The 27,412-nt window shown below is 38.1% G+C and overlaps 1 long non-coding RNA gene across 1 annotated transcript in view; it reads right to left on the reverse strand.

Annotated features, from left to right (window-relative positions):
• Positions 1-7,074: 7,074 nt before the first annotated feature.
• The window catches only part of LOC101924797 (uncharacterized), a 168,189-nt gene continuing 147,851 nt past the window's right edge, over positions 7,075-27,412 (reverse strand). Inside the window, exon 3 of the long non-coding RNA XR_240991.2 lies at positions 7,075-7,323. This is a non-coding gene — a long non-coding RNA (uncharacterized LOC101924797). The remainder of the gene's footprint in view (positions 7,324-27,412) is intronic.

Raw genomic sequence — 27,412 nt, forward strand, 5'->3', positions numbered from 1 at the left:
GCTGTCTTGTCCTGGGCAGCAGAACAGCTTTTGGATACCTGGAGGAAAAACAACACTTAAACATTAATATACTACAGATTCTTTAATTTGTGCTCCAACTGCTGTAAAACCTGGCACAAGACTGGAGAAATAATAGCTGCAACTTCATCAGCCATTGAATTTGGCAGAAAGGAGAGATTTACTAAGATCAATGTAGAGCTTCAGATCATGATTTATTTTGGAGCTCTGCTCGGGGGAGGAGAAAAGGGAAGGTGCTCTCCCCTCTGCAAGCACTGCTTGTGGATTTATTGAGAGCTATCATCTGAAGCTGAGAGACAAAATTGTGTGTATGGATACTCTTTGAAAGACTGCCAAAGGCTTTAGAAATAAGAACATAAATTGAAGTGAACAAAACTGCAATTGAAACTATCTGCAGCAAATATAATTAAGAAAATAGCCTAGTGAATGAAAAAATATATTGCATTTTTAGAAATTATGTCATTTTCAGTAATACAAGAAAAGGGTTCCTAAAGGCAGGGATTCCCAAATTAAAGAGTGATATAAGAACCGCTTTTAAGTAAATAGGCTGTCCCAGAGCCAAAACCTGTTACTGCCTTAGCAGCAACAACACCAGTATGTGGCAATAAATGTTCGTAGTCCCCTGAGCTATAGCACTGCTGTTTGCTCCTGGCACACCTTTAGCTTCTCCCACTTAGTCTTAGTCCTAACAGCCACCCTCCACCTCCTGCTATGCCTTTGGCTTCTCTATTACAACTTTATATATTTCATAAGCCTTCATTCCCCCCTATTTCCCCTTTTTTTCTCATTTTCTCTTGCTATATCACCATACATCTGTAACTGCTGTTACATGCTTATGACATGGCATAAGGTTTTAGCCAAAGGTATCCTTTTTCCTCACTATGGAATTATCATAATCTAATAAACCACCTATAAAGAACTTTCTATTTTCAAATCAGTTTCATTCAGAATTTTTCTCCTTTAGAAAATTACCTCTTTAAAAGCACCAGTATGTGTATGACTAGCAGGGATGTACTCAGTTTGCTGCGCTGAATGTAATCATGTCATGATCGTTCTTCCTTAGGCAACTGCTAACTTCCAGTCCAGTGACAAATTCATCTTTATCCAACATAATGAAATCCAGAACAGACTTTGTTTGCATTGAGCACGATATCATTTATGTTTGAAACTACTCCCCTTAAAAAGACCAAACAAATCATCGTTGATATTTTGCTACCAACTGCATGGATGCAGTAGCCATGTCTCAGGAACCGAAGTCTCCCATCACAACTTGATTCCCCTCCATGCATTACTGACCAGTGTTTATGGTATAACACATCTTATTCTGAGGTTTGATATGTGTCTCTTGCTTGAAGTAGTTGAGCGGAGTTGCCTTTACAGCACTATTGGTTATATCATTGATTGATGTGGACCCTCAGTCCTGCTAACGCAGATGCAGATGGTGTTTTTAGTACAGAGCACCGCCTCTCCTATGATCCTATGCTCCATGACCTTATGAACTTGCACAGAGCTCCACAGCACTGAGACTCTGGATATCTATTCCATCCATCCATTAATTCCACAAATGAGCTCTATTTCAAGTACTTTCTTTATAGCAAGTGTATTTTATGCTTTACATAAACTATTTTTTTATAATTTTATCTTTTGCAGATTCTTCTTTTTGAGCAACCGGGTGTGACCTTATGGCTGGCCTAGCTTTGAGCAGGAGGTTTGACTAGAGATCTCCTGAGGTCCTTTCCAACCCCAGTCATCCTATGACCCTAAAATCCTCTCCATTCACCCTTTTTTTGCCCCTCCACTTTTTTTTAGATTGTTTACAAGTAGAGATACTAATTCTGTTTATTCAAATCAGCAATCTTTCAACAAGGTAACTACATCAGATTTTTCTATATAAATTCCCAGTTCCCTTGATTTTAATTCATAGGAATAGCACTTGCATGTAAGCAATGAGAAAATGTATTTATTTCATATTCTTTTCTGCACAGGTTCAATTTTGAGTTTGGACTGCCCAGACCTTCACAGTACCCTGCTAAACATGCTAGCTGAAATCCCTCTTGACTGCTCCAACTGTTATTTGCCTGAAACGTTCGTATCGCACTGTGCAGTTCATCAGGTGAGGGTCAGGCTGTGCTAAGCATGGGCAGGCAGCTTTCAGCCGGCCCTGAGCACAGGTACGCCCAGCTGTCTACTGGGGAATGGGGGGAGGCCAGTCTCCAATATGTCTCAGTCAGGCTGTGTCTTCCACAAACCCGGAAAACTGGCTTTTTTCCAATGTGGCAAAACCACTGACATTTCTACTGTACTATTGTTGTAGCTGGCCAGAGCCATCTTGGCATGCCCTGCCTTTCACTTTCCAGCTTGCCTTACAACTTAGAGCTAACAGGGGGGAAACATCTGCTTCTTTCTATCCTTCCAGGGCTGAAGGATCAAGAGGTGGTGGTGAGATTATTTAAAAAAAAAACAAACAACCCAACAACAACAAAAAAACCAACCCAGCAGTGGTGTAAGGCACATGTTGAGATCTTCTGAGGACTGTGTAGCAGCTGAGGCCCAGGGATCTGGGGAATGAGTCATTTAAGCCAGACACGAACTTTCCCCACCACCTCCCCACCTCACATGAAAGGAAAGAGGGTCAGAGCCAGACCATCTGGACAACTCTGTGGGAGCAGAAGCCTGCAGAGAGCGTTGGGCCGCCCACAATGCTCAGAAAACAAAGCAAAATAACTTGCTCTTCAGACCTTCCTCCAACATGCTCATCAACAGCTATGGGCTGATTTTAACCCAATGAGCATTTACAATGATTAACCCTTATTTCTGCTCTTCAAATAGGAGCAAAGATGACAGTAGAGAAGAAGAAAATACTATGAAGGAGACAACACTATGAGGAAGATGATATTATGAGGAGGACAACATTAAATTAAATCTGTGATATTGTTTCAGAGCCATTGCCATTGAAGCTAAGAGAAATTTGCCACAGAACATGCAGCGTTAGGTAGGAAGTGCTACAAGGACTCGGAGTGCTCTACTGTTGTCACACTACCTGACTATATTCATAAAGGGTTCAGAAGTTAAATTTGAAATGGAAATTTATAGGAGAGGCAACTGAACAAACAGCCTAATATGTCACCAGAAAATGTAGATATGCAGAGCTTGTGAATTTGTGTGAAAATCCCAAGACAATTTCTTCATTGATCAGATTTCTTTTGCTATACAAATCTCCTCTTTAGATTACTGCAAAGCAATCAAAATTAACACTTGTTCCTTTATTATTAGTATAGAAAATTTCCAACTTTTATAGCTTCCCCAATTATCACTTTCCATCAGTCCCATTACACAATCTAACTATTTTTTTCCTAGGACAATTTCAGCATTTTTTTAGTTTTGAATCACTCAGCAATAAAACATACAATGGAGAGAAACTGACGATTGTTGTATAGGTTAGGCTATTTATTCCAGAAAGTAAGAGCCTATCTCATACTAAATATACCCTAAAAAGGCAAAAATTGGTTTAACATTTCTGTTAATGTTACCACACCTGTTACCACCAGAAACACTATCTCCCCCAGTACTGTATTGCCTACGAAGGCTGTCAAGGAAAGATTTATTCTAGCTGACACAGCTAAAACAAAAACCGTTGGCTAAAACCGCAAAGTATTGTTTCTAAAAGAACAAAGAATAGTTCCACAAAGCTTAATGAATTACGCTATTACTGATATATACTTCCGATATTCATTTGCTTCAAGTAAGTGCATGTAAATAAAGAACTGTTGGTTTCATCAAAATCACGATGTGGACTTAATGAGACCAGATCTTCTAAGTTTACTTTTTGATATTCAGGCTTTATAAAATGTATTTGTATGATTTTTTGGAAATTGCAATGGAATGTGACAGCCATCACTGTTTCCTTCTCCTGGATTGCTGCAGAAAGTGACTGTGTCCACTGATACTGCTGGAAAATTAAATAATCCATATGAGTACCTTTGGAATCTCTTGAAATTAAAAAATTAATGGTAGGAATATTGATATACAAATAAAAAATATTGTAATTACTTCTGGAATGATAGCTACTAAACGGATTTTAAGGTACTAGAAATCTTGGGAGCTTTAAACCAGAAAATACAGAGATCAGGAAAATTATCTTTGGATTAAATGAATGTCATAAGAATGTACTTATCAAAGAAAACATTAGAGGCTTCATATATAACTAGCTTTCATTCTAACATACATGTTAAGTTATGTGGTAGAGTGGGTCGCTGCTGTTCAATACACCATGAAATGAAAATTCAGATATGTGTCATGATAGAGGCAAATTTCTGATGTCTCTAATTTGGCAGAAATATCGGAAACTTGGAAGAAATGTAGATCGAACATAAAAGCCCCAGCATAAAGCTAGGCAATGGAACGACTCCCAGTCTTAATTAGTTTATTGATTAGCTCTATAAAGATGATGCCCTGTTAACAAAAAGGGTGTGTTACCCATCCTCTGCCTATTGCAGTGCTGTGGCAATTCCAGCAAGCTTAGTATATAGATCTATATACTTGTCTCTGCAGTCCATTTGTATAAACAAGTAGCTCAGAGGATCTAGCTAACCCACATCTGGTTACTTTAAAAGCAGAAGTATAAAAATATCAAAGTAACAGAAATAAAAATAATTTTAACTGGTCTCTTTCTGGTGATTTTAATAGTGGAAATGCAAAATTACAAAATGTGCCAGCTATTTAAGGTTTATACAAAGAGAAAAACCTGAGATTAAAAGCATTTTAAAAATTCCCGTACCAGACAGTTTAGCTAAGAGTTTAGCTGAGGTTTGCCTGACTTCAGTATTGCAGGAATCTGGGTCGCGGTTTAGCACAGTAGAGGGAAACCCCCTTTTCTCCTAAATGTTGGGGTTTACAGCCATACTTAATTATTGCCTTGTAAACCAACTTGCAAGTAACAGCCTTAATGAACATCAGGGCGCCTTTCTTCTGGGTTGAGGACTAAGGCTGAACAAGGAGATTGGTAAAATACTTCCTTCTGCAACTGATGATGTGACACTAAACAGGAAGGGCCTGATCAAATGATCAACTGAAAGAAGAGAAAAACACCTCACTGGCTACTTTTAGTTGAATTATGCATATCAGACTTGCATATTCTATTAAGAAACTTGGAGGCTGAGAGCATCAGTGTTGCAACATTTAATGCAATAAATGTTCCAAGTTAGTCCAAAACCTTTCCACAGCAGGTTTGAAATTATGATGGTCTGCATTTTTCTTCCTCTTCTTTTTATTTTTTTGTTCTTCCTACTTCTCACTTTTGTTTTGTTTCACTTTGAATACTTCACAGTGTTTATATTTTGAAAGCTGGCCTATTTTCCTTCACAAAGCAGCCAATTCAGTTTGTGGTATAAATGCTAAATCAGCATGTGTCAAACTTGTTAAACCTTTTTTATGCCAAGCCTTGAAGGACCTGATAAAATAAAGCTGTAAAGATATACATTTTAATAAAACATTATTCATGCACTGTTAGTCCACAAAATATTCTCATGTACTATATAGAAACCAAAAGCAACATTTCTCTGGCCTAAAGCTAACTTTTTATGACTCCCTTGGTAATTTTTTTCACTCTTTAATACTACGTTATTTATTTATTTTTCAATAAGCCTTCAGAAAAGGGGTGGCATTTTTCTTGCCATGTTTGCAATGTGCTTTTTTTGTTCTTTTTTTTTTTTTCCCACTGACCTTTTACATCATCTATAGAAAATTTAATAGGGATATGGAAATCAGCCAGGATAAGTGCTGCAAGCAGTATGTGCTGATCAAAACACAGAGACAGCAGCTCTGTTGAGCGCAGAACTGTGGTTGTGTGGTTCAGACAGTGGCCTGGAAGTCGCGACATCTGGGTTTTCTTCCTTAGCCCGCCTGACCCCCCTGAGTGATACCAGCTTTCTGTTTGCTCAACGGGAATGATAATATTTACATTCTCCTATTCTTTTGTCTATTTAAATGATCGGTGGCTTGAGAATCTGACTGTCTTTTGTAGTGCTGGTACAGTGTACAGCACAGCGCAGTCATTTCAGCTGATGCTTCTAGATATTACCATAAGGTAAAAATACACGTTGGGGACTTAAGTGCACTGCCCTAGCATGTGACTCTGCCCTAGTGCATGTCCAAGAAGGAAAGTCCTGAGACAAGGAGGACTTCAGTGCTGACTTGTGGGCAAAGGCAAGCCTTGGTGTGTTTAAGTACTGGAGCATGAGATTTTATATTTCACAATCTCCGAGCCATTTAATGCATTGCAATGTCTCAAGTATTCCAATACTGGCTGATTCCTGTGGACTTTCCAAAGATGTTCACTGGCAAGCATGTTGTATTCAGTGATAGATGTATAGCTGTCTCCTGCCCTTATTCAGGAAATCTCTTTTATTGGTCTGATTTTCATCTATTTGGATTCTTCTCACAGTTGTGACTCACATCTGCCTGTAAGCCATCCATTCAGTTGTATCAAAGAACAGGGAGAACCCTGTGGTATTCCCAAGGACATCAGCAGATATCCAGGCTTTGTGAATGTGCAGACCTTCAGGACCTCCAGTGTAGGTCCCCTGGATGTCTCCTTTGGGGACTGGTTTTCCTACAAAGGGCCCTCCACTAGAAGAGCAGCTTCCATAGGTAATTCAAGCCCCACTAGATCCAAAAATTTTTTTCCAGCTTTGTGGAAATCACCAAAATTTCTGTGGATGTTTTCTTCCTCTTGTGCCCTGATGCCTCATGGTGTGGGTCACTACTGTTTCCACTAATAAGGACAAAGGCCCCAGGTGTGTCACAACCATGTGGATCTTTTTTTAGAGGCTCTCAAGAATGCAAACTAATCAAAGGGTCACCACAGCTCTCCCTGAATTCAGCTGTGCTGTTGCTGACTGGGTGACCAGCAGTCAAGGTCACCATCTGGATTGATGAGGAGTTCTTCAGGAGCAAACAAATTATTTCTGATTTGAAGCAGTAACAACCAGTTGCTGTGCAAATATCAAGGACTGTAACTGGATTAACTACAGAACCATAGAAAACCACAAGGACTGGAGGATATAATTATCTTTAATACAGCACGACAAAGTATCATCCTCTCTTATGCAAAAAGTGAGGCATGTGGAGAAAGAGGCAGAACTGCTGTTGGGAATGTAGTTTAGCTCCTCCTCTGTAGGCACTGGTAGTACAAAGCAAGTTATTCTTTCTTTTTCTCCCCATGACTTAGAGTATTTTTTCCTGTCTTGAAGGAGTCCCACTGTTCTCCCCTGCCTTCCACACCTGCTCTCTTCTTTGTCTGCTGAGCTACAAAGTAAAACAATAAACAGTCAAGGCACAAAAATTCATGTGGTTTGGTTCCCAATACTCAGAAGCTGGTGAATTAGAAAGAAGGGAAGATTTTTTGCTGACTGAGCCTCGAGTTCCTCCTTCAGCAGACGAACTGCTCAAATATGAATGTTAAATCCATATTCCTCCATACTTAAAGGTTTTTTGGGCTGAGTATCTCAGTGGATTTCTTACCAAAAGAGCCAGCATACAAGTGAGTGCTGGCTGGTTGTGCAAAAGTAGAGTAGAAAACTGTCCCTGGGTTTGGGAGGTGGGTTTTGCTGCGCTGGCATGCTGGGAGATTAATGCAAGCCACTTAGCATCTCCTTCCTCCCCCTCGCTGTGCCTTAGGTTCAGGAGGAACAATGACATTTGCCTCCTTTGTACTGATTTGAAAGCTACTGATGAAAACTGCTACTTAAGGATTAGTTAGTAATGTAGGGAGGAAATTCTTAGGGGGGGGGCAGGGAGAAAGAACATTAAATATGCTTTTTAGTCCAAATGTATACTACATGTTTTTAAGGCAGAAAAAAGGCCTTTCTCAGAAAAATTACATTTCCAGAAGAACTTTTCATTTTTACAACACTTTTTTTTTTTTTTTTTTTTTTTTTTCTACTGGAAGATGGATGCAAAATTTCCATCAAGGTCTGAAAACAAATTAATTCCTTGTTTTGCTAAAGATACTTTTGAATGATGGTTATATTATTCACAAGTAAAGAGAACCTTAAAAGGAAAGACTGGTTGATTTCCCATATCCCTGGAAGTGAAGCTGTTATTACCTTTGCTGCTTCTCAGAAAAAATCTCAACAGGTCATATTGTTCCACTGTGTGCCTTAGACCTGAAGAAGCAGGGGAATTCACATTCATTTAAAGATACTGCAGTACTGCCTCCATAAATCCCCTCAATGGGACAAGATGTAAGCCTAGCTTGATGAGATAAAGGTAGTGTTTTATACCAAGTTTTCAAGCTTCATTCTAAATAGTCATGGATTTTGTGAGTATACATCAGATTTTTATGTTCTTCTCAATGTCAGTGTCTACAATTTCATCCTTTACTTTAAAAAGAGGAGCAATTGACTGGCAACACCCAGAATACATCCTACAACATCCATCTACTGTGTTTTAGGATCTTGCTGTAATGCATTAAAGCACTTTTATTTCATATGAAGAATGATATATACTGAAGTTAATGCTTCATGTTATCATAGCATAATGGTTAATGTTATCATAGCATATATTTCTTCTTTTAAGAGTTAACCTACTATCCAACTTGCTTTTGCAATGAATGTTTGCATAATGTAAAACAGCCACTTTGATCCTAATAGAAATAAATGGCTGAAAGAACACAAAAAAATGAGAGCTTTTGCTTACTATTTAAATTCTTTCAAATAGCAGTGCTGTGTGAAATTCTAATACACTCTTTCTGCAACAGTCAGATATTAAAATGGTTCAAAGATTAGAAAATCACTTAAAAATGTAATTAATACAGCAGCACAATTCTCTGTGGTTTGTAAGATATGATGCATTTAGTGTAGCAAATAAAACATAGCATAGGACAGTCATCCACGTGTGTTATACATCTAATCCACTAAAATATGTACATAGATTTACTGTATTTGCCTTACAAACTTTGTATTTTCTGGCCTGGATATTAAAGAATGATGTTTAATTTAATTTTACAGCTTCTTTGCAGTCATTGAGGGGTTTTGTAGTTACCTTCTTCAGAAAATTCCTGGTTTTAAACCAATACTAATAAAACTGGCAATTAAATATGTAAGAATATATCCTAAAAAAATTCTTTTATTCATGATTTATAGGATCACAAGTTGGAAGGGACCAGAGGAGGCTCTCTAGTTCAACCTGCTGCTCAGTCAAGGTCAGGTTTATTTTTCCATGGACAATGTCTTGATTTTGGTGCCTAGATCTTCATACTGATACTTGGTTAAAGGTTCAAAACTAGGAAGATGCTCTTGCTCTCAGCATCCAACTGCCTACTGAGCAAATCTGTGCATTGGTGCTTTGAAATGATGGTGTGTTTCCTTAGGGATCTCAGTTTCTGAAGCAATTATTGTGTCTCTGACTGCTTTATGAAAGCTTTGCCATGAGATTATGTTGTTTTACTCATTTCAGAGGAGCTTGATTTTTAAGGATTTCAAAATTGCAAACACTTCTAAAAGTTTGACAGTTGCCTGAAGTTACTTTGCATAAAGACTGAGACACTAGCACAGTTACTACACTAAAAACTTAAGGTCAGGGGCAACAAATATTTAGTCAATGATCTACAGTGATGTGAAATACACTATATAATCCTTGGATCTCTGCTTTACAGTCCTGTGCATTGATCTTCACATGTTCTTAGCATTTCCCATATCTTTATACCCTATAATGCAGTTTCTGAGTCCAAAAAGGAAGAGAAGAATCAAAATATTGAAGAGCTGGTTACTACAGTTTTCCTAACTCTTGGGCAAGAGTATTGTTATGAGTCCAAGGAAGATACTATGCCACTAAATTTAAAAATCACACTGCAGATTTTGGTAATGTCGATAAAGATAAAGCCTCTGTAAAGTTTATTGAAACTGAGTCTTCAGACCTTGAAGGTATTTATTTATTCAGGCCAAATAATCTTCCTAAAGAGAGAGCCTGGGCAGAGTGATGAACAATATGAAGTAGATAATTGCAAGATTAAGTCTGAGAACACACTTAGAAGCCTGTTTCCTTTTCATAGAACACTATAGAGACTTAAAAGAATAATATTTAAGACAACTGACTAGTCAGCAAAAAGCAAAAAAATTAATAAAGGAAAAAAACCTAGAAAATACATGGTGATTAGGAAATCACAAACAATTATGTATTTAGAACTACTTTCTGGCTCTTACAAGGAAGTGGTGGGGTGTTAGTAAGGTGTACAATTAAAAGGAAACAGACACAAGCCAGTCAAGTGCTCTGCATGGTGGAGTTATTACTACATAGGGAAGCAGAGATAGTCATGGTACTCTGAGCAGTGCAGTGGCCCCAGTGACCAGCAGGAGCAGTCCAGTTGAGAGGTGAGGCATTGTGCTCACACCTCTGCGCTGCTTATGCTACCCAAAGCTATTAAAGCCCCGAGGAACCTGGTCTGACCTCATTGCTGACCCTGCTGTGTGCAAGAGCTTGGATGAGTGAGGTCCCTTCTAGCCTGAATTAACATACAAGCCTATGATTTTAGGATCCCCGGGGAAATCCTTCTTGGACATCACTGTTTGGCACAAGGCTGCAACACGCGTAAATGAACTGAAGTCCACTTCGAGTTGCACCTGAAGGAGGAACAGGAGAGAGAGAGTAAGGGAGACCAAGAGTGGCCTTTTTTCCTCTTTCTAACAATTTATGTGCTTTCAGACGCTAATTATAATATGTTCAATGCAATTCTAATGCAATGCAACACTAATTCTGTGTGAGCTGCTGTGCAATGGGCATTAAGGTGTTGGGGTCAATGATATGGATAATTAGCTAGCACTGTGATTCAATACATTAATTCTCTCTGAAGGAGTAGTAAAACGTGTGTTGACTCTTGGTAACCTCAGTGTAGGTGTTGCAACCTTGTAATAGATGTGGATGCAATAACCTGCTTGAGCTTGTCTACTTGAGATAAGGTGTTTTCTTAAGTGATGATGAGGAATGCTGCTCTTCTAGGGAGCCAGAGAGTGTCATTAAATTAGCTAATATTTTGCTGCCCTCCCATGTAGAGCAAGCATTGCTAAAGGGCAGCAGTGCTGTCAAATTCTTATTGTCTGGAGCAGGGAATAAAGCAGAGAGAAAAAAGGATGAAAACAGTAGATAAAGGGCCTAAGGTGAATTCAGGCCTAATACACAGTACATTGAGTTGTTTTGTTTGCTCGCTTTTTTTCCCTTCCTCAGTAAAAGTAGTTCAATAGTTATGTTTTTTCAGCAGCATAACATCTCTCAATGCTCCCCACATTCCTCCGTCACAAACAGAGTTCATCTATCAATAAAAGCATTTCAGATCTCTCTAGACCTGGAGACACCAGGCAGAGTTATTAGTTCTTCCCCAGCTTATTCCAAGGTGCCAGAGTTCAAAATGAAAACGTACAGATTGCTGATAGCCATGCCAGAGCCAGGGAGCTGCACAGATCTATCCCTGCATCTGTCTCTGCATCTATATAAACACCAACAAGCACATCCAAGGATATCAAATTGAGAATAAATGCCTGTGTGCAAAGCATTTTTGTCTGTGACAGGCCTTAAGAAACTAGAGGGCAAATTCTCTGCTGATGTAAGTAGCACAGCGTTGTTAAACTCCATGGACCTGTACCAGTTTAGAGACACATGAGATTTGACCCCATTACTTTATTTAGTGACACTTATAGTAATTTCAAGTTGTCAAGTCTGCATTGCTGTATTCCAACAAGTAACACCTTTAAACCCTGCTAACAACTTTTCTTCCTCTAAATGTCGTGCAAGCAACTGTCATTCCTTTATGATTGAACCTAAACCAGGAAAGCAGATGATTTTTAGTTATCTGTGTAGCAATTTATATCCTGAAGAACACCAACACAGTTTAGAGACTCTGAGACACAATTATCCACTCTGTGAAGACAACTACAGCTGGGGGAAATAAAACAATCATTTTATATTGATATGAGACAAATATATTTAAATAAAAAATACAAAGAGTGAAGTGTCTCTCCTTGATACTCTAGACAGGTAGGAAGATCTTGTTTCTTCATCTTAAAAAAAATCAAGAAAACCTAGCTGTGTTGTGTTATGTTTTGTGAATTTAGGAGAACAGATTTGTTCTTTGATGACTTGGAAGACAGCATTCCTTATAAACAATCACTGGCATCTTGGTGCACGTAGGTTTTCTTTGGCTTGTCATCATGGTAAAGACTCCAGGTAACACCTTGGTTAATTCAAAAGATAGGGGAGACTCACATCCTATGCATTTCCCTTAGAAGGGGAATGTGCTGCTGTTAGGTAAAACCTGCCTGTATAAGCATGCTTCAAAAAAGAGTTGCTAGTGGCAAAGAAGCAAATTAGACTAGATTCCATTGCTGCAAGGGAAGAACGGCCCAGTGTAGACTCTGGTGGCTAATAACGGTGCACAGTTACTGAGAAGAAGAAAATCCTTTACAGAATACAAGCCTCTATTGTACAGAGAGCTGAACAAGTCTTACGGAGTTCAAAACATACCACCTACTTATGAGTGTTGCTCTATTGCTCTTTTGATGAATACACTCCAGTCTCCAAGCCAGTCTGCTCTAAATGACAGGTAAACTAAAAAAATTCCAGTTAGGGATGTTTTAGGGTTTCATTTCCCTCATCATCGGCTTGAATGGCACAACTGATGTGTGCTCATGTGATCTTGAATTACAGGTTGGAATACATTCTAGTATCTAATTATTTTTGTTAGCTTTTTGATATTCCCCGCTCATTCCAACCAATCTAGTCATTCAGTTCTTCTGTAATAAGGAAACAATGTAAGTTTGGACTTCTGTATTTCTGCTGAAGAATAACCCAAACTAATATAGTACTCCAGGTTAAAACCCAACAAAATCCTCTGACTTTGCCTAACAGCATTATGAGTGTTAGTGTGGACACCTTCCTTTCATGTTGTTTCACCATCCAGGAGGGCTGAACAGGCCTTTGATGTGTCTTACGCACAAAGTTACCTAGATCTTCTGGTTTGCTAGCTAGCCTAGCCAGCACTGTGAATAACTATTTTAAGCTATCTTTGCTATCATTCTTCCTGTTTAGTACTGTGAAAAATTCCTCTGAGTAAACTTAAACTAGAGAAAATGTTCTGTCAATGTCCTGCTTATTCATTGTGCCCATCGTTAGCAAATTCATTCAGCTCCACAACTCTGAATGGTGAACCTTTGTGTGCCATGGTGTTGATGTTTTGGAGAAGTAAATAATGAACGTGTGGAAGGAACATCAAGGGGCCATTCTTTTACCCCAGGAAGAATCCACTATCTCTGCATTATTCCTAATGTATGTTTATCTAAATTGCTCTTAAGATCTCCAGTGATGGAGATTCATAGTCTTCACAGGTACTATATTTCTGTGCTTAATCATTCTTACCATTAAAACATTCTTCCAGTGCCTTAACACGAATACCCCTTTCTGCGATTTAGAGCACACTGCTTCTTGTCCCATACAAAATGAGTATGTGGAATAATCCAATCTTTTCCCCTTTTCAGCAAACTCTTATGTGTTTGAAGACTACTAATGCTGTCTCTGCTTGGTCTTTTCTCTTGAGGAAGCAATCTCAACTCGTTGATTTCTAATAGGTCAAGTTTCTACACCCCTAATCACTCTGCTCTGCCTTCAGCTGACCCAAATATTTCTTGAAATGCAAACTGCAGAGGGAACACCAGACTTCAGCTACAGCCTCATTCATACCAAATAGAGCAGAAAGATTGTGTCATCTATCTTAGAGAGATTACTCCTGCCTGTACATCCCATAATAGTATTTGGCTTTTCTGCAAAAGTGTCACTTTGCTGATAATATTCATTTCAGGGATCCTTTCTTATCTTATTCTCCATCATTGTTCTTTTTCTGCAGAGCTGCTGATTAGCCAGTTGTTCCCTGAAGTCATCTTAGATATTTCAGACTGCCTACAAATTGTCAAGCTCATTCTGAATTCTCACCCTCCCAAGTGGCTGGACCTCTCTTTACTTACTTGTCATCTTCTGTCCCGATAAATACACCTTTTTTTCCCCCCCTTTGTGTGCCTTGAATAAAAGTTTCCTGCCGTTTCTCTGCACATCTTGTAGTAGTTTAATCTAGCCAATGTTTCCTTTCCTTACTATGACACTGGTAGGTAAAACATTGTCAGAAATCTCACTGAAGTCAAGAATGCAGCATCTACTGCTTCTGCCCTGTATACAAAGCCTGTTACCCTGTCCTAGGGGGAAATGGGGTTGGTTTTACAACATTTGCTTCTGACTGTATTGGATCTGGCTGAGATGGAGTTAATTTTCCCCCCAGCAGCCCTCATAGTGCCGTGCTTGGTTTTGGTAGCTGGAGAGGTGCTGATAACACAGAGGTGCTTTGGCCTCTGGGCGCAGCACTCCACAGCACCAAGGCTGTCTCTCCAACATTCCCCCTGCACCTCACCCAGCAGGCTGGGGTGGGCAGGAGGCTGGCAGGGGACACAGCCAGGACAGCTGACCCAAACTGACCAAAGAGACATTCCATACCATATGACGGCTGCTCAGCAACGAAAACTAAGAGAAAGGAGGAGTGGGGGGCATTTGTTATTACGATGTTTGTCTTCTGGAGCAGCTGCTACATGCACTGAAGCCCTGCTTCCCATGAAGTGGTTGTACATCCCCTACTGATAGGAAGTTAAGAATAAATCTTTTGTTTTCCTTGGCTTTCATGTCTGGCCTTTGCTTTTGCTTTATTAAACTGCCTTTATCTTGACCCACAAGTTTTTTTTCCATCTTATTTTCTCCCCACACTGTGCTGTTGAGGAGGGGAGAGATAGAGCAGCTTGGTGGGCATCTGGTGTCCAACCAAGGTCAACCCACCACACTGACAAATCCGTGTTGGCTGTCACTTATTTTTTTGTTATCTTCTAGGGGCTTAAAAATTGTTTTCTTGGTTATTTGCTCCAGGATTTTTCTAGAAATTGAAGTTAAGCTGACAAATCTATCCTGCTTTCCCCCTTTTTACAGATAGGCACAATAATTGCACTTTTCCAGCATTCTGGAACACCCCCATAAGCTCCCCAAGATAACGAGTGACAGCTCTGAGATTGTCCTGACAGCTCTTTTTCTCTGATAATGCTCACCTTGGGGTGGATTTCCTGCAGTTCAGTGACCGTGAAAATATATAACTAATATAAGCACTTATCTTACTTAGCCTCACTTTTTCTCATTTGTTCATGCCTTTAATTGCTTTAGCCATTTCACCACATCAATCTCGTTAGTGAAGGCAGAAGCAAAAGAGCCAGTAGGCACTGTGGTTTGTTTGGGGGTTTCTGTCCATAGATTTCCCACTCCATTTGGTAGCAGAACAAACCTTTTCTTCCTCTTCTTGAATTGCCTGACTAACAGTATGCTTTCATACTGGATTCTGTCTTTGACCTGGATATTTCTGACATAGCCCATGATTACTTTTTGTTGTTTTTTTAATAGCCTCCCATGAGGTCTCTGACAAAAGCTTCTGAAAAAAACAAATGATTTGTGTCAGTTGTGTTTATAGTAATCTGGTGTGGTGATGTTCAAAACACTCATCTGCCACATTTGAAGAGTTAAAGCATCTCATGCACTGATATATTTCCATTTACTATCAAAAGGCATTTCTGATCACACAGATCTTCAAACATTTATTTATATTTACATTTAATAAGCACCATAAAACCTTTTTCAACAAGCAGCCATTTAATTGCATCATTGCATTTGATCAGATGAACATCTTGTTGTTCATAATAAAGCCTTCCCTATAAATAAGCATAGAAAATATAAATTAAACTTCCATGTTAAAATGCATACAACTTAATGTCTCAATTCTTCCCTTAAATGTTGTGAATTGAATTTTTCTCAGGAATAATGTATACACTGAAATGTTGCTAGGCATGTTTACATACTCATATAAATTCTGCTAATACATTATCTAACTTGGGATTTGCACCCATTTCAGCCATCAGCATAACTACACTGATATAAATCGCTTGTATTCTGGCAAAGCTGATGAGATAGTTGAAAACTGGAAGAATACATAAATGAAACAGAGTTCAATTTTGCTTATAAAATGGACGTTTTTATTCAGTACAAGTTTTCCATGAACATGTCAGTCCAAATTTCCAAATTTTAAGTTATTGACATTTTTATCCCCAAAGTACCAAATAATTTTCAGCATTCTGATGCACTAAGTGCTTATCAATTGCAACAGTTGATATTAAAACATTTTCATTTTCTGCTCTCTAAATTGCATGGGTTCTGTAGGAAAGGCCAAACAACACAAATCTACAATTTCCAATAGTTGTTAATGATGTGGAGTGAATACAGGAGTGGGATGCTAAACTAATCAGTGCTATTGGACATTGGTGAGTAGAAACCACTATATTAGTGCCTAAACTGTGCAGTGATCCATGTCTCCTAATTCTAGGAGATAGTTATGTTAAATTGATTTGAAAATAAGTGGACAGAATCATTATGCCGACATTTATAGCTAAGCTGATGGAAATCAGATGGATTCTAGTTTTGCAATGCACCTCATAAATTGATGCTGAAGATCCCAATAGACTTCTCTGCCTGCTTTCTGTCCACCCAATAAACTGTGATTATTGGATCCTGATGACATCTGCTCTGAGGCTATATTGAAATTAATTGAAATAAACTACAGAAAAAGCATGTTGAGGCAACTTGAATATGGAGGAAGCTGAAGAGCTTATCATTATTGACATATGTGGTCCAAGGTAGGACAGTCATGAGGGTATGGGTATAAGCTGGATGGCAAGGTTTCTCAAAATGCAAACTCAAACCCACAGCAGTGCTGCCTAGCCTTGCTCCTGGAAAATACATTCCTTTTTAAAAAAATCAATTTCAGAGCCGAATAAAGCACTGAGAGAGTTCATGACAAAAGCAAGAAAATGGAATACAGTAAGTCATAAAGGTGTGCCCTTGTGGTTAACGCTCTGAGGCTGGTTTATTTCTGAGACACTAAAATATCCTGGCCTCACCAAGGGGCAGAGAAAGTACTCAGTGGAAGCACTGAAAATACCTTACTACAAACTGCTAGGCAATGGATTAATGATTTTATGAGGTGACTCTGCCCAAATTCCTTGCCTAAGAAAAAGTCCACATGGTAAAAAATAATAAGGACAATAGGTGCAAATAATAAGAGGTGCTTCATGGTAATGTGTAAGTATTCCTTAACAGTCAGTGGTTTTTACTGCTTTCATCAACTTCAGGTTCAGGGTTATGCAATATGCAATATTCATCTCTCACTATTGGAGAAGCTGTGATTTGATAAATTTAGGGCACAAGGATCCAGGTCCAGAGGAGCCCTAAGGAGCCTTTAAACCCATGACATAACAAATATCCTACTAATATCAACGAGACTTAGGAACTCAGTACCTTTGGGAAGGGGAGTGTCTTTAAGGGGATGTTTTTCTCTCAAGAAATTTATTTTCCAAATCATACTTTTAAGCCTTTCCTCAATATATATGGCCAGAAAGGATTGATTTCTTGTATTTTAGAATATCTAATTTAAGTTTTGATTTCTTTTAATACAAGGAATAATTAAAAATAAATATCTTCCGTGAAAATGGTTTTTCTGTTTCCTCTAGGCAGTCAGCAATCAGGTACTGTGGCTGTCAAAACAGGAGAGAAACCAGTCCGTAGCTCTGATAGGGATTTATTTTGATATAAGTGGCTATTAATACTACACTTCCTGCCCCTATATCCATCCCCTTCTTCTGGGACCTGTACTACCCATGCTTGATTGAGCAGACATGCCTTTCTCCAAATTCCTGCATCTGGATGGGCTTGGATCTGGAAATTCTCGGGTCTACATAAAGAGCAGCTTCCTGGCCCAGAGATTTTCCTCTTTCTCCGTATCTCTAGGAACTGTTGATATTCCTTTAAGTACCATTCATGTTGAAATTAATTCTGCAGTTTTCATTCATGTGATATCTACAGTGCTAGGGCCACATCATATATGTCAGGTTGTTAGCCTAGCAAGACAATTAATTTGCAGCTCTATAGCTGTTGAATGACAAGAGGGCTTTCTAGCTGTTTACGCTGAGGAGCCACTGAAGTAGGGTGTATATCAGAAACTGCACTGGAATGAATCAGCTGTCTTCCAGATTAGCAGAAATGCTGAGATAATCTGTTCTCTAATCCAATAAAAATACATCTTTTCAATAGGATAACACAGAGAAACTCTTATTAGTTTAACCACATGCGTCAGGCAGCATCTACCTCATTAGCAGTTTGGTGTAACAGACATAAAGTCACTGGAACAGAACATGTTTACAGGGCAAATATCTCCCACTTTGAAAATAAGTATCTTGGCTTTGGCTCAGCATTTATTTAGCAGTGGGAAACTGCTGTCCTGTGACAATTTTCCATTTTGTTGACATTATCTCCTAATGATGTTATAAGTGGGGACAAGTTAACCTCAGAAGGTTCAGAGGTTCAATTTTCATTAGGATAAGCATCTAGAAACTTTGACAGCTTATGAGCTATTATCCCAACTTTGGTTGTTATTCTTATTTTCTAATAAGCGCATGTCTCTCTTGGTCCTAACCTCCTAAAAAAATGTCCTCCAGGTAATCTCTCTGTCCCTGTTTCCCATGAGAAGATGTGGCTGGTAGTGGCTTTGTGAGGTCCTGAGCAGGTTCTGGCTGCTGAGGACACTATATTTCCCTGAGTTTTACAGTGCAATAAAGAAGATCACAAAAGGACTTTCTCTAAATAACCTTCAGTCTGAGGCCATAGTACAGCCATTTCTTGCAGCACACACGGCTGGCAACATGCTCAGATGGCACAGGATTGATGCCTTGGTTTCAGGCATTTAGCATAAATGAGCCATTTAGGTTCCTTTTGTAACCACCAGAAGATTCAGCTGATGCTGGAAGGGACTAAAATTTACCTGACCTTGATGGAGTTTGTATGGAAAGGTTTTGTCCTGGTTCTCACATTTTCTTTTTAGTTAGGCTCATTTACGCCTTATGTTCTCCAGGAGGGTCATCTCCACTCCTGTGAGCCTACTAAAGCAGAACCACTTTTTTTTTTTTTTTTTTTTTTTTTTTTTTTTTTTTTTTTTTTTTTTTTTTGTTGCAGTCCAGGAAGATGACAGCCTTGAAACTATCTGGCAGTCTGATACCAATAAATACTGGATTTATCCTCCTTTCTCTATCTAATGCCTTAACCTCCGTTCTTTCCCCCATCACAGTACCCTTGCAGGCTGTATATCGTTTTGCTTAAAAGCATATTTAAGAAGTTTCTTCCCAGCTCCTTTTTACCCTGTTTTATTTCAGATCTTATTCTTTTAAACTGCCCATTTCAAGTGTCTACATCCCTTTTGGCCAGATCCCCACTCATAGTTTACTCGCTATTATTTTTGTCACAATAGAAGTAATAAAGTTTAAGCAAGGCTGGTGATTTAGGGTGTCTCAATTCTTAGGGTCCCACCTTGTGTAATATAAGAATTGCTGAGTACTTCTCATCCTGAGAAGCAAATATATCAAAGAGTCTGAAATTGGCTACCCCAGTCCAGGGGAAGCATTAAAAATACACAGATCTCTTGGGAAAATTAGTCTATGTAACATCTTTTTACTCTTCACTTATTTCTTTTTAAAGTTTCTTTTTCACACAGACATTTCACTCATAGGGATGCATGCATTAATCAAAATAAACAGCTAGCTTATGGGGCACACCGACATAATAGATCTACTTAACTCCAATTAAACCAAGCAGTGGGCAATGTAACCTCTCTTTGCCATCGCTGCAGCGCTGCATACAAATTATGGGAGGCAGGTTTGCTGCTGACCGTTCAGTACAGTCTTTAGTGCTGGCCGTTTAACACCAGTTCAGAAACTAGGATCCTTGGGATTTACAGTTTGATAGGAAGAAAAAGAAAAAAAAAAAAAAGAAATGAGAAAAAGGGTTAAAGCTTAATGTAGAGATCCCTAAATAAAAGTGTGTACTTTGAAAGTCAAGGATGTTTTCAAAGACAAGTGCCGCCATCTAATCTTTGTGATGCATGCCTATAAATTTACAGCAATACTGCCAAATCCTGTGATTTAATGAGTCTTATGAAAACAGAAAAAAACTCATCTTTTATTAAAACTATGAATTTTCATGTCCATAAGACCTTGAAGAAAATCACAAAGATGTGACTCAAGTGTGCCCTATAGACTCAAAAAACAATGAAAAAGTAAATATTATGCCTTGTCTTTAAGTCTTACGATCAATAAGATGCAGCCAAATGAATAATATTTTGTCTCTATATAATATATATTTATAATACAATATATGTCCATAAGAATGAGATATTATTGGTCTGGTGCATGATCTGAGCATTGTCAAACACTGTGACCATGCCACAGACTAATGAAATGCTATTATTTTTTATTTAAATGGTTATTCTTTTCTATCACCCCACCTAAACCTCTTGTGTTTACTGTGAAATGTGGTCTCTTTCAGCAATAAAGATTCATATACCTGTGGTTATTTTGTCATTTATATGCAGTTCTATCATCACTTGTTTTAATCTCTGTTTTAGGGAGTGTTCTGTTTACTACACTGCAATGATTTTTGAATTAAGCTCAGCAAAAAGTGTTATTACATTGACTATATCTTTGAATATTTGAATATATTTGTTTACTTAAACAGTGGCTTAGTCAGACAGCACTGAGGATTTGTTTTTAAGTACAGTGTTTGCAGTTGACAGGTGACTTTTCTCTTGGTGGATTCTAATTTCTTGTAGCCCAGTGGGAAAATGTTTGCTATTGTATATATTGATTTTTTTAAAGACTAAGAAAGCAGTATTTTTAAAAAATAAAATAAAAATTAATACTTCATAAACCAGTACTCAATCTGAAAACCCAGTTGGAAGTAATGGAACTATAAATTTATAATGATGCCTGTAAGAAATAGCCTCAGAATTGTTTGATGTGGTGTAACTCTTACCTGCAATACTTCAGATCCAGTGTTATATAGGTAATGAAATTCTTAGTTGTAATGCCCTGCAGAACATATTGAGATAGTAATGAAAACAATAAGAGCAGTAGCAATATTGAAAATATTGTTTTCAATATGGAAAGAATACCAAATAGTTTCTTGTGTCTGCAGGTTTATACTTGCCCCTTTGGTTTCATCTTACTCTATGGCAAGCCAAATGAACTTTCATAATTTGAATGAGGTGACTGTGAAGAGTATTGCAATATGATCATTGCCCAGGACAAATTATAGTGTAAAGGAAAGGTGATAAAGTGCTTGTAAAGGCACTTTAGTAAGACACTTTTGCTATTCCTCATGCTGTTATCACTTTTACAGTAGTTAGCATAACAGTATTTGCTTTGATTTTTTTAATGCACACACTATGTTTTGTATAAGTACATATTGATTTTAATACTGCTTGAAAATTCTATTCTTAATGAAAAGCATGGAACAGAAACAGTACAAATGTCCTGACAGTAACAAAAAAAAATAAGACTTCTTGCTCTTTAGGTCCCAAAAATATACATAGGTGTTCTACCTCCAAATTTCAGAAACAAAGACAATCGAGAAAGTTAAAAAAAAAAAAAAAATTGCATCAAATAACAAGACGGATCTCATTTAGATATTTTGATGAACTGGAGAAAACAAACACTGTTGTCTCTGCCTCAAAGCCCAAATGCTTGATTTTCTTATAAACGTTAATCACATACATATTTGATAATTACATTGGAAGCAGAGCTTCTTGGAATAGTTTATCTTGGTCCCACAATTCCTTACTTAAGTGCTTCTTCTAAACCATTCTTTTTAGGCTAACCAGAGTCTGAAATGTCAAAAACTTCTTTTGATTTTTTTAGAGCTTTTATATAGTACTAGGAAGGTACAAGAAAATTCCTGAAAGCTCACAGCCACTAGCAAGTCTTGTGAACCATATCACACAGACAAACTGTGTTCTTGATCCCTCTACATTCTATAAAAAGAAGGGAAAATATTTAGGTTTTGCTTTTTTTTGAAATACTACAGAAAACATGTCTGAGATTCCTACAGGTATTCAGAGAAATGATGTCTGTCATATCTATAGGTTTCAGTGCCAGCTTGTAGTTTTTAACAAAGTGATATAGCACCTTTTATAGACCCTGAGTCTAAATAGGAATAAAAAGGGATTTAGTGACTCTGGGACCCATAGCAACTGACATTGAACAGCATTCTGCTACATCAGTCAGCATATATGACACCTTAACCAATTCTAGCCTAACTAATGATGGACGAAGAGACAGGCAGGTGACAATGCCATGCTCTTTCACTTTATCACAGGGGCTACAAAGCAACTGTCATGCATAGACAAACCTTCTGACTAATGCTACCATTGCCTATTTACATTTCAGTTCCACACAAGTCAAATTGGGTTTACTGCATGAAAGTTATTCTGATTATATGTTCTGCTGAAGCGTACGTTCTTGAAACAGCAGCTATTTCATATCTGAAATGATTAAAGTTACAAAGACTTAAAGAAGAAATGTCCACTGAATGAATGAAAGCTGAATGCAACAGGGAAAAAATCACTTCCATTTAAATTTATCATGACTAATTGACACTTTATTATATTTATCCTGTTTTTATAGGGGTGTTTACATTTTATTCAAATGTTTTACCTCATCTTTTAAGGCACTGAGCACCACTAAAATCAGTGAGACTGAAGGACATCAGAGGAGGTATTAACTTCCTGCAGGATTAGCTCTTAGGGCTGAAAAATACTGAAGAAAAAATGATATTAGCTTCATAGTGTTGGCACTGTACAGGAGGTGCATATAGACTTATGTTCTCCCTGAAATGTTGTTTCCTTCTCTAGCAGTGGGATTTTTCATCTTTACCTGAAACCTATTTAGTGAGAAGCAAGACTCATCTGGGATGACTGTAGTACAAGTCATAATCAACTGTGATTTCTTGAGCAGAACATTTTGCATTTGAAGGTGAGTCATCAATGCATTATGTTAACATCCAAAAGTGCTGTCCAAGATGAGAAATCCCTTATGCCAGGCACATACATTAAAACAGAGACCTTTCATTCAAGCTTACAATTGATGTGGGAAAGACAGATGAGAGCTAGGAGAAAAATATATATATTCAATATTGGATGAATCCCACTTTGTGCTGATGGCAGATCTTTGGATGGAGATTGTCTTCAGTCCAACAAGGCTATAACTAAACTGTACATGAGGAAGATGTGTTGCACTTGTAGGGACAATTAGGCTTTTATTGTGCACATATTTATTCCTGCAAATGCTCTATACAAAGTTAAGGGAACCTAGGCTTCTTGAAACCCACAGTTCTATTTTTCATATCCTTTTTCTTACATTTTAATGCCAATCTATCCAAAGCCTACAGTATCAAACCAGCTTCACTTAAGATACCATAAAAAAATTGTGTGGCTTACATTTTAGTTCCAGAACCAACAGGATCCTCTTAATGTAAAGCTGCCTTCATTAAATGCATTTATAAACTTATGGAAAATAAAGTTACTTAATCTCCCAGCCTGTTTATAAAATCTCAGTGCCAGATGCATTAACTTAAAAAAATCCAGCAACATCAGCTTTTAGAATTTTTTTCCATTTCCATTTCAACTTCCAGAAATTAAAAGCTTCTACCATTTGATACAGTTAATGGAAAGGCCTTTACAGGCAGTCTTTAAAGAAGACTTCCAGTTTGACCTGAACAAAGGTACTGGGATTTAGAGAGCACAGTTGATAGGATTAGTACTTCTCTCTAGCTATCCATGTTAAGACAATTAAAATGAGAAACAGTCAAAACAGAGTAAGGTAGAAGATCCAGGGAATAACCTTTTAGGCTTAGCTATAAAATGTCTAACAGATTTTCTGCTATATGTTTTTTATTCACATCTTTTCTGAACAAAGGGCTAGACATAACCAACAGACAGTTAAGTCGTTGGTATCCTAAGCTATAACACTTGACAGTGAAAGTGCAAATGACATGCTTGGGGTACAAGTGTCTGCAGGTAACAAGTGGGCAAAATTAAAAAAGAGTCTTGCTGACTCGAAGGTGGGATCTGTTAGAGTCTCAAGAACTTCCTCAGGGAGCTAGCGGGAGCTCTGTAGCTTTGGTCATCTAAACCAGACAGAACATTTTAACAGGGAATATACTTCAGGGATCCTTCAGTGATACTTAAGGCATCATTTGCAATACATCTAATGCACCAGGATTTTGTGAAGTCAGTATAAATTAGTGTGTGAGAGAACCTAAGGAAAAAAACACCTGGAAACAGGCTTATACAGGTCCCAGTTCAGCAAAGCACTGGAAAATCATGCCCCCTTTCTCCTTCCAATAAATTTACAAGGCTGTCCTATGGCTATAACACTACTTTAGCCCTTGGGGACCTGCCTGCACATCCTTGTGCTGTCCGAGACCTTGTCTATGAAGGGATGAAGGGCCCTTATACAGTAGCGATGAAGCTTGCATGTACTCCAGCAGAAATATGAACAATAATTCACATATTTAACTAGGAAGGCTGTTCATAAGGTAATATGGAGAGTTGTAAAATTGATAATTTATTTTGCATTTTCCTCTTCATTGTAGTAAAAGTGCTTGCTGAAATGTGTTAATTGCCTTACACCTCTGGAGAGACTTTGATATTTCTTTGGTTTGGAAGCGGACCTAAATTGTGAAGCTAACCAAAGCTGGCCAACCCCTGCAGTGCCTGGACAGATCACAGAGTCCATGGGGTTTTTTTGCACCAAATGCTGAACTTGTGCTGTAAAGTTTTATTTTTCTCATACCAATAGTCCTCTCAGAACAGTACAAGAGAAGTTCAAAAGCCTGGGAAACATACCATTCAGATAAATTTCTGTACAGTTTAATTTACTTTAAAAATAACCCAATTAGGCATATTTCATGTACTGAACTTCACACCTTAGGAACAGTCCTACGGAAGTCAACGGCACAACTCACAGCATCTTGTACTATTGATAACTTCTGCAGGAAAGGGACTGGTAATAAGATCTCTGTTTCCTTGGAGATCACATGCTCTGGAACCACTCAAGCAGTATCAAAATCTTCTGCCCGTAATACCTTAATCATTTCCATAGAAAACACTTAATATATTAAGATATCACAAGAAGGATGAAGTCTTTAGATAACCAATAAATAACAGGGAACTAATAACTCCTACCATTCTGGCTTCATGGGACTAAGGCTGAAGGAGACAAAAATGGACCAAGAAGCTATTATCAGATTTTGCATTTTTTATGCTTGAAAACCTTTTAATTTCAGATTTCAAAATAGTGCAGCATTTATAAATATAATCAGCAGAATAGGCAGAAGATACTCCATTCAAAAGAAGAAATAAAACTGCATGTAAAATAAGTTTCCTTTGAGAAATATTTCATTATTACGCTGAAGGCAAATTAATTTTATTAATATCAGATGAGGGGAATCGTACAATTTCTTGGTTTTCTTTGGGCACAGTCGTATTATTAAACACTATAGAGAAATAGCCAGTGAACCTCTGTCTGAAGGAAGCTTATTTTGGTTTTCCAGATTCACATCCCTGACGGAAGTTAGGTGACTTAGTGAGTCTAATCAATCAGTCTAAGTTTTCTCACAGTTCCCATGGTTGTGGGATATGGGAATCATAGCAGAGTTTAAGTACTTTCAATGCATGAGAATTCAGACTCTGATATAGCTACAAACTTAACAGCTACCCAAGGACTGTCTGCAAAATTCAAACGCCCTCCCTCAAAAAGCAACAGATGTAATTGGAGCCCAGTGTGAAAAGGGTGACTTATTCACCACCGCCTTTTGTCTGCAGTGTTTAGATTCAAAGGCATGACCAAGGAAGATGTCCCACTGAGATCAGCTGCCTGGATTCATGCCAACAATTTACATTTGCTTATATTGCTTATGGGAGAAAGGGCTGATACAACCTGTTATGCAAAATGCTTATCATAAAGAAAGCTAGTCAGAAAATAATTTCTTTTGCCTTGAGGAACAAAACAAATCACAGAAATGATTATTTAGTAAGTATTAATAAATAATTTTGAAAGTTTTCTATATTTTCCAGATTAAAACTGCAAACCTAAAGATTTATTGTCTGATTTTCACCACCCCCCAGCCAAAACTTGCAAATTTTACCAAATAGGGACATTCCATTTCACTGAAAAGAGCTTTCCATCAAAAGACAGTTTCAAAAAGTTTTAAGTGCTGCAATTAAACTCCACCAGGAATTATTCTACAAAGCATGTCTTATAGCTGCAGAAAACTACATTAATGAAGATGTGGAAGCTGTAGTTCTCACCTTCATATACCCTCAGTGAAATGAAAACAAGTTTATATTCTGCCATTTGTGCCCATGTACATCTCTGACAGTGAAAGAATGCCATATAAATGCAGTTAGAAATTAGTGCTAGTTGATGGACTTCTTTGGCCAGATGTTAAAAATGTTCTGGCTCCAACTAAAGGTCAACTCGGTCTCCAACACCCAGTGGCCAGTGCCCAGAGATGAAAAAGGGAGATGATACAATGCCAGAACACCACCCATACTCCAGCGTTTAGTGTTTCATTAAGCCAGATGTAATGTCTTGATACTTTATATATCTGGAAAATTATATTTTGTCTTTCATCGGATAGCTTTCAAGGCACGATGGCAGGTATTATAGAATCATGAGTCACAGAATGGTTGAGGTTGGAAGAGACCTCTGGGTCACCTGGTCCAACCACTGTACTTAAGCAGGGCTGTGTAGAGTCAGTTGCTTCCACCCTTTGTATGCCTCCTTTTTGTGTCTGAGTTTGTCCCAGAGCAACTTGTTCATCCATGCAGGCCTCCTCGCATTTTTGCCTGACTTTGTATTTGTTGGAATAGAATGCCATTGTGCTTGAAGGAGATCATACTTGAATATGAATCAGCTTTCTTGGGCCTTCCTTCCCTTCAGGGCCTTATCGCATGAGATTTTTCTGAGCAGATCTTTGAAGGTTCCAAAGTTTCTTCTCCTGAAGTCTGGGATTGTGAGCTTGCTTTTCACCCTCCTTCCTGTCCTCATGATCCTTATGGTCACTGCATCCAAGGCTGCTTTTAATTTTCACATCCCCAGCAAGCCCCTCATCATTGGTGTGTATGAGGTCCAGCAGAACACCTCTCCTTATCGGCTTCTCTATCACTTGGAGGAGGAAGTTATCATCAATGCACTTCAGAAACCTAGATTGCTTACAACTGTTGTGTTATCCCTCTAACAGATAATCTCTCTGCTTATTTTTTCTCTAAACCAGAACTATCAGACTGTCAATTTTTAACGGTATTTCCCTGCTAAGCATAATCTTTCAATAGGAGATCGGTCAAAATGGGGGTCATAGCTCTTACAAAATTATTTTGTCTCAGTTTAGTGAA

The sequence above is a fragment of the Falco peregrinus genome, chromosome 6 (genome assembly GCF_023634155.1).
Source record: "Falco peregrinus isolate bFalPer1 chromosome 6, bFalPer1.pri, whole genome shotgun sequence".
In the NCBI taxonomy this organism is placed as follows: Eukaryota; Metazoa; Chordata; class Aves; order Falconiformes; family Falconidae; genus Falco; species Falco peregrinus.